The sequence below is a fragment of the Apus apus genome, chromosome 1, assembly GCF_020740795.1.
Source record: "Apus apus isolate bApuApu2 chromosome 1, bApuApu2.pri.cur, whole genome shotgun sequence".
Lineage (NCBI taxonomy): Eukaryota > Metazoa > Chordata > Aves > Apodiformes > Apodidae > Apus > Apus apus.
Genome location: NC_067282.1, coordinates 191693058 through 191702046, shown reverse-complemented (window position 1 = coordinate 191702046; position 8989 = coordinate 191693058).

Below are 8989 nucleotides of genomic sequence, written 5' to 3'. Positions count from 1 at the left end.
CTTTATTGCTGTTGGCAAAAGTATTCCAAGCCCTGTTTGATCCCTGTGCAGAGTGTGGGTGTTGGTGTGCTGGCCCAGCACGCTGCAGCAGGAAGCACTCCCTGGAACTCCCTGGAGCCTGTGGGGATTTCCCCACTGTCCCCAGGCTTGTCTTGCTAGCGTTATCTGGAAGGTCAGGGCTGAGGGTACAGCTCTGCGTCCCTGTTTCCTTCTCTTTGCTTGTATGTCCTCTGCCTATTGCACACGCAGATCCCAGCCCATGCTCCATATTTGGCATTTACAGCTTGGTAATTTCCTGCAAATTTCCCTGATGGGGACACAGTATCAACTGACCGTGTACTTTGACAACCAAGATAAAAGTTTCCACTGTCTGCTGGTTTTTTTCAACCTGTAAGATTTTAAATGTTCCTCCTGTCCATAGGGAGTTCTGACCTATTTCTTTAACTAGACTCTGTGGATGCATCCGAGGCCTGGTGCTGGCCCACGACCCCTGGAAAAAATAAATGCTGTAACAGGGAGGCCACAACCAAGGAGCTGCACCCAGAGCATCGATATGAGGGTGCACAAACACAAATCAGAGGATGTGCATGGAGCTGAGTTTGGAGAGCATGCCCCCTCTGTTCCTGCCTCCAGGCTCTTCAGCACCTGTGTGCTGCCCTGAGGATGCAGGGGGTGGCTTGAGAAGCAGAGGGGATGAGGGTAGGAAGGACAGAGGACAAGGACTGGAGCTGGGGCAAGGGCCAGGGCCAGAGAGGGAGAGCATGGTTTGGAGGATGATGGGGGAAGAAAGGGCTTCAAGGAAGGGCCAGGAAGCCCAGCAAGGGAGACTAGAGTCTGCAGAGTCTGTGTAGGATGGGGGGGAAAGTTTGGTTGGTGGGTGATAGTTTGAGGGGTGTGGGTCCTGGAAGGGGCTCCTTGTGCCCCACTGTTAAACAACAAAGTCTGTCACAGAATCACTGTGCTGGTTTGGTTTGGTGGGTTTTTTGGTAGTGGGGGAAGGGCCACAGGAGTGGCTCAGGTAAGAAGCTGAGAAGCTCCCTCTGATCCAAACCCAGCCAAGGAGCCATTAGAGAGACAATAGATGCACCTCAGAGATTAACATACAAAAGAATGGAGATAAGACCTGAGGAGGGCAAGCACTTAGAGAGAAAAGAAGAGCTGAGCTGAAGAGGTGAAAGGCAGTGCTGGAGTGAAGATGCCAGGTGGTTGGTGAGGAAGAAGGGGAAGAAGGTGCCCAAGCTGAAGTTTCCCTGCAACCCATGGTGAGATGTCAGTTGTCCCCCTGCACTCGTTGAGGAACAAACATGGTGGAACATTCCCTGAAGGTGCCAGGCAGGGTGAACTTGGCCAGTGGACTTGGATTTTGTGGCCAGAAGATTTGCTGCCTGTGGGGTCTGATTGTGCAGCTTTGGAAAACCCCAGTGCCAGGGGAGTTTGTTCCTGAAGGAGCCCATGACTCTGCGGGAAGCCCAGGCTGGAGCAGCTCCGGACCTCATGGGAAGGACTCATGAAGGAGAGGTTCATGGAGGACTGTCTTCCATGGGAGGGACTCCGTGGGGAAGCAGGGAAGGACTGTAAGGAATCCTTCTTCCTGAGGAGGAAGGAGCAGCAGGAACCATCAGCCTGTGAACTGACTCTAAACCCCATCCCCTGTCCCCCTGTGCCGCTGGGGAGAAGGAGGGAGAGAAACCGGGAACAAAGTGATTTGGGCCTGGGAAGAAGGGAGGGGTGGGGTAACATATGCAAGCTCTGCTCTTTGTGTTGTCTGTGTCCTGTGGGCACTGGATTACTGTTGAAATTAAATAATTATTTTTTCCCCAAGTTGAGTCTGTTTTGCTTGGGACCTTAATCAGTGAAGAACCCTCCTTGTCCTTTGTCTCGACCCATGAGCTTCTCACTGGGCTTTCTCCTCCCCATCCCAGAGTGTGTGTTTGGCGGGCAGGAAGTTGAGTGAGCAGCCACGGGGCTGTTTCTTTGTTGTCATGTTGGGCCCAAACCACGACGATCACCCAGGACAAGAAGAAAATGTCCCAGCCTCAGGTCCAGCTGCAAGGTGTTTTTAATGCATCACACTGCTTTTTCATAGAATCATAGAAGGGACCTTAAAGGTCATCAAGTTCCAACCCCCCTGCCATGAGCAGGGAACCCTACTGCTAGACCAGGCTGCACAAAACCTCATCCAACCTGGCCTTAAAAACCTCCAGGGATGGGGCATCAACAACATCCCTGGGCAACCCATTCCAGTTCCTCACCACCCTTTATAGTCAATAATTTCTTCCTAATATCTAACCTGAATCTCCCCTCCCTCAGTTTAAAACCATTACCCCTTGTCCTGTCACTATCTTCTCTGATGAAAGTCCCTCCCCAGCTTTCCTGTAGGCCCTTCAAGTACTGGAAGGTGCTATAAGGTCTCCCCAGAGCCTTCTCTTCTCTAGGCTGAACAGCCCCAACTCTCTCAGCCTGTTTTCACAGCAGAGGTGCTCCAGGCCTTTGATCATCTTGGTGGCCCTTCTCTGGACCTTCTCCAACAGCTCTAAATTTTTCCTGTGTTGAGGGCCCCAGAACTGTACAGAGTGTTCCAGGTGGGTCTCACCAGAGCAGAGTAGAGGGGCAGAATCCCCTCCCTGACCTGCTGGCCACGCGTCTTTTGATGCAGCCCAGGATGCAGTTGCTCTCTGGGCTCCAGCTCACACTGGTGGCTCATATTGAGCTTCTCATCAACTACCACCCCCAAGTCCTTCTCCTCAGGACTGTTTTCCAGCCATTCTTCCCCCAGCCTGTATTTGTGCCTGGGCTTGTGCTTTTCTCAGCTTTCTCCTCATTTAGACAACTTTATCTGTCTAAAAAAATCTTCAAACACCTAGAGTTTTCCCTGGACCAAGTGTTTTAAAATAGTAATAATATTTAACTGTTTTGATTAAATCCTGTGTATCTGTACAAGGTAAACAAAGTGATACTCACCCAAATGCAGTTGAGATATATCGGATTTGCTCCAGTTAAACCCAGCTCACCATTTGCTCATTTACCCTTAATTTTGTAAAGTAACTCTATCACAGGGAAGAACCAAAGCCAGCTGTGTCATTGCAAAGCTATTATCTCCCAGTCTTGAACTCAGACACTTTGTATTTGACATCTGTCCACACTCACAAGCTACATCCAAATGCAATTTTCTCCACTCTCTATACCCGTTCAGCTTCTAAAAGGATTTAATCACACCCCAGTGTGCACAGTTATAAAATAAGTTCAAAGTGCTTGATATTGAGTCTACGTTAAATGAAAAAGTATGAACCAATGTCAGTGTGTTTCCTCATGAGAAAATTTCACTGAATTAATGCAATCTATTTAGCAACTGAGCTTGTGAAATGGGCTGCACTTCTGAAGAGCTGTCCTCACACTGGAGAGGAAGAACCATCAGGCTTCAGGGAAGGATCAGCTACTAGTCAAACCCACCCTTGGGTTTGGCAAGCCCCATCTGTGACTCTGTGCTCCAGCCTGGCTGGCAGCTGCTGAGGGGCTTCACCCTTAAATTCCTTCATGGGAAGGTGGCTTGCGTGTATATTAAGCAACAACTCAGCTGAAGCCTCCTAAAACCCATGGGGTTGAAGCAACACATCCCTGGGTAGCTTGGGTAGGTTTCCTCTAGTGGCTCCTCCAGCAGCCACCAGGCCCTTCTGTCTGGCTTGTGGGTTGCTGTTGTGTCCTGCTGCCAAAGGGTACAGCAGAGCAAATTGCTGTGTTTGAAGAAGCGTGGTCCTCCAATGGAGAAGAAACCATTTCAGAGCCCTAGTTGTGGTGCTGTACACCTGGGCTTGTATCTGCCCTGCTCCTGTTAGCCCTGGTGCTCCTCAGAGCTTGAGAGCAGGAGGAGAATCCACAGGCAGCCTCTGGGAGCACATTCCTGCTTCCCATCAGAACTGCCTCTTAGGTTCACCGCCCATATGCATGTTAACATTTCAGCTAGTTTTACTTGTTCTTCCCTGTGAAATTTCATCACTTTGTTTAATTGCAAAAGTCAACCACTATATTCAAGAGATGAATTACCCTATTGCTGCAAGAAAGTTTGACATTTAGTAGCTCAGAAGATATTTATGACCAAAGCAGTTCTTCTGAAATACAACATTCATTTGTAGAAATTCCCCATTGGGAAAAAAAAAAAATAACCAATGACACATGAAAGGTGCTAAAGACCTACCAAAATAGCATGTTAACTGTTCCTTAAAACAGTGAAATGTACACAAATGATGAAAAACAGTTCAGGAAGTTAACCAGTTTAGTACTGGAGCAATGCAAACATTTTAAGACAGATTTACAGTGCACTGAAAATCTGATTATGTAAATAATCATAAATGGATTCAGTGTGTTAGAAGCCAACACTAAATCTTCAGCTGTTTACTGAAAAAAAAGCAATAGGGGACTATACATTAAAATGAAGATTGATTTCAGAAAGCCTAGCATCACTGAAATATGCTGACATAATGGGTGAGCAGAAAGAAAGTAAGCATAAAATTAACTATCATCAGCTCTTGCTCCAGGATTACAACTATAAAATAGGCAATGACATTAATTGCAAAGCTAGTCCTTGAGATAAACTGCAGAAGTTTTGATAGAGCTCATCTAGAACTTTCCAGGTCCCTGGTTCAAAATCTGTGCTCCAATTATGACCGGTCATTAAAACTAATGACAAAATCCTGAAACGTCCCATGCACGAGCTCCTGCCTTTTCTGTCAGGATGGGACCCTGCAGGGCGTGATTTCAGGGGCCAGAATGATTTGGGGGCCAAAAAGGATTTGGGAGCCTCCTGTGCTGTTCTGCTGTCACCAGACACCTCAGTGTTTCTCACACATAGCCTCGTCCAGCCAAAACATTCTGTGAGTCTTGCCCTGTTGTGCAATGTTATTTTGATGCTCTTGGAAAGTGCATCATTGGCAGGCAGTGGGGAGGAGAGCAACCCCAGTCCTGGGTGCCAGATGGAGCAGGGGGGCTTCATTATTATCAGGAAGAAAACTCCAGTTCCTGGCTATCTCTTTCCTCTGGGACTGTGCCAAAGAGTGAGGAAGACGAGAAAAAAGTGATTATTTCAAAGCATGAAGGTCATAATAAAGGGGGAAAGGCTGTGTTCTGGAGCATCTTGTTCTGGATGGGGCTTTCAATGACCTAGGAGGACGGAAGCCTGCGTAAAATGTGTTTATAAAACAGCACTCAAGAAAATACATTGCAGTTAAGTAAGATGTAAGAGCAGTTGTACATAACACCCTTCTGACACCCTCTTGCTCAGAACCAGCAGGGCCATAAATGGGTGCATTTCAGAAGTGGGGTCGCTGAGTGTGAATCAGGCTGTTCTGCTCCGCACGGCTGCATCTGTTGGGGTTGACCACACTCAGGGTGGTCCACGTCAGGAATTACATCAGGTGAGGGTTTTTTGGTGTTCCTCAGTGAATATACTTATTATCTGGTTTCTTGTGAACTCTGTAAGACTTTTATGCTCTCTTTTTTACCTACCTATCTAGGCTGCACTTTTTATAGCTATATTTAAATGGCCTTATTCCTTATTTAAATCTGTTTTCACTGAAATGCCTTACACTCCTGAAAGGGCTGATACATGATTTGATATCAATTTGTTGTTAAAATATTACGGATTTTTGTTGTTGCTAGGCCCTTGTTTTTCTCTCTCTTCCTCTCTCCTCCAGAAGGAGTGTTTAGCAGAAGTGTTTATTGCTACAGTTGTACTTAACAAGTAACCAATGGCAGTAGAGTTAGGATCAGATAGGATCCTTGTTACTGGGTGTATAAATCAAAACAAATAAATGAAAAAGCCCCCGGGAAACCATCCAAAGGAGCATTTCAGATCCTGAAAAGAACATATTATTCTGCCTCTTCTGAAACTAGGTCTGTAAACCCATAGGTTGGCAAATTAGTAAATTTTTTTTTTTTTTAAGTTTTTAAAGAATCAGTGCTGGTGGGTACCCAGCTCAACACGTGAGCTCCCAGGTGCACTGCCTGAAGTGCTGGGCTGCTGTGCCAAAGTGGAAAACAGCAAAGCAAAGAGTCAAATCAGTCTCCAGCAGATTTACAGGACAGATTCCAAAGGTTCTGCCACCACCTTGCGCTATCTCCTGCCACCATAGGGAACAGCAGCCCCTGCCACCTGATAAATGGGTGCCACATGCCCCTGGGGGGTGCCAGGCTTTTATGTCTTTGGCACTCCTGTGATTTTCCCATTGCACACTATAATGGGAACAGCCCCAGCACTGGGGGACTGGTATGGCTATACCAGTCCAACACCTCCAGGGAGCCTTTCCAAGGTGGCCCACGGCTGAAGGGTGTCCAGCTTATTCTGACTCAAGTATGAATTTTGATTTTATATTACTTTAGACTAGAAGCCTGGGTTGATTTAGGGAGGAGAGGAAGGAAAGGCTGTCTAGGGCACTTTCTTTCTACAGAAAGTATTGTAGCCATGAAATAACATAATTTTGTCCCATATTTGTCGTGCAATACCTCCCTATGCCAACTAATCCAGTGGATTGCTGGATAGTGTCTATGCAGCAAAAATACAATAAAAGGAAGGACAGTAAGTCAGGCAGAGAGGGGTCGGAGACTACGTCAGGTTGACTCAGCAGGTTATTTCATCAGATCTCTGAATGCATGTGCACTTGTTCTGACTCACCTGGAGCAGGACTCATCACCCATCCCTGCAGGTCATCTGCCCTGTAGTCATCGATGCCAGGGTGTCTCCAGAGTGGGCAGGGGAGCAGGAGCTTTTATGACATGACTCACCCCATGCTAATGATGGCATTTCACTTAGTCAGAATGAGTTGGGCCCTACAAGCACCTGTTTCCCTCCATTGACTAAAAGGGAGCCTAGACCAACCAGCTCTGACACAGATGGCTGAGCTATTGACATATGCAGTAAAGTGAGATCCTGCAACTGAGTCATTTAATCTGTCTTAAAATCTGATCACAATTGTCTCAGATTTTCCTATTCATACAGAGCAAAACTCAAAGAGGAAAGAGACAAGAAGGAACTGCTTCTTTGCTGGTGTGACTTGGGACCCCAGAGATGAGTCACTTTGATCTTTCTCTGGTAGCTCGGAGATGGGTGGATGGATAACTCACATCACTGTCAGCCCAAAGACACATCCATTAGCCACAGTGACATAGTCATGAAACCTCCATTTCTGCTGTAGGTGTATAACTATATTAAGAGAAAAAATCTGAGTCATGGGTGTAATTCAGCATCCCTTCACTTGGAGAACTGGAAAATACTGAAGTGATCACTGTTCAGTATTGGTGAATGAAGTTTATTGGATGTAGCATATAGACAATGTGGTTTAAAAAGTGTGTGGGGCAGCGTATTAGTGCTTGATCTTTCACAGTGTTTTTTGCAGAAAGGTAAGACTGTATCTTATTATATCCCTACTACTTTTCACAGAATCACAGAATCACAGAATCTTAGGGATTGGAAGGAACCTTGAAAGATCATCCAGTCCAACCTCCCTGCCAGAGCAGGATCACCCAGAGCACATCACACAGAAACGTGTCCAGGTGGGTTTTGAATGTCTCCAGCCAAGGAGACTCCACAACCTCTCTGGGCAGCCTGTTCCAGTGCTCTGTCACTCTCACAGTAAAGAAGTTTTTCCTGAAGTTTACATGGAACCTCCTATGCTCCAGTTTGCACCCATTGCCCCTTGTCCTATCACTGAGAAAAGCCTGGCTCCATCCCCCTGACACTCGTCCTTCACATATTTGTAAACATTGATGAGGTTGCCCCTCAGTCTCCTCCAAGCTCAAGAGACCCAGCTCCCTCAGCCTCTCCTCATAAGGGAGATGTTCCACTCCCTTCATCATCTTTGTGGCTCTGCGCTGGACTCTTTCAAGCAGTTCCCTGTCCTTCTTGAACTGAGGGGCCCAGAACTGGACACAATATTCCAGATGCAGCCTCACCAGGGCAGAACAAAGGGGGAGGAGAACCTCCCTTGACCTACTAACCACACGCTTTCTAATACACCTGTTGGTCTTCTTGGCCACAAGGGCACACTGCTGGCTCATGGTCATCCTCCTGTCCACCAGGACCCCCAGGTCCCTTTCTCCTACACTGCTCTCCAGCAGGTCAGCCCCCAACCTGTACCGGTACATGGGGTTGTTCTTGTTGGTGAGTACAAGATCCAGCAGTGCTCCTCTCCTAGTTGGTTTGTCCACCATTTGTATCAAGAAGTTATCATTGATGCATTGGAGGAACCTCCTAGACTGTGAATGGCTGGATGTGTAGGCCTTCCAGCAGATATCTGGGTAGTTAAAATCCCCCATGAGGACCAAGGCCTGTAGTTGCGAGGCTGTTTTCAGCTGCCTGTAGAAAGCCTCATCAACTCCTTTGTCCTGATCAGGAGGTCTGTAATAGACCCCCACAACTGTATCACCCATGCCAGCCTGCCCCTTAATTTGTACCCACAGACTTTCCACTTGGTCCTCATTAACCCCTGGACAGAACTCAATACATTCTAGTTGCTCTCTCACATAAAGAGCAACTCCACCACCTCGCTTCGCTGACCTGTCTTTCCTAAAAAGGTCACAGCCATCCATGACCACATTCCAGTCATGTGAGCTGTCCCACCATGTCTCTGTAATTGCCACCAGATCATAACCCTTAGACCTCACAGAGACCTCTATCTCCTCCTGTTTATTCCCCATGCTGCCTGCATTGGTGTGCAGGCATTTCAGAGAGCAAGCTGAGCACGCTGGTGGCACCCTTGGGAGGTGGAAGCCTTCTGGTCTTCATTAATACTAGAACAATGCCCCACTAGTTCAAACCCAGCTACAACCCCCTCCCACTTCTAATCTAGTTTAAAGCTCTGTGAATGAGTCCTGGTAACTCCTGCCCTAGGAGCCTTTGTCCCCTGCAGGACAGGGTCTTCACACCCAATGCTAGCAGGCCCGGTGTCCTGGAAATCAAACCATCCAGGAGTTTTGTCCCCTACCCCCATCAAGTCTTTTA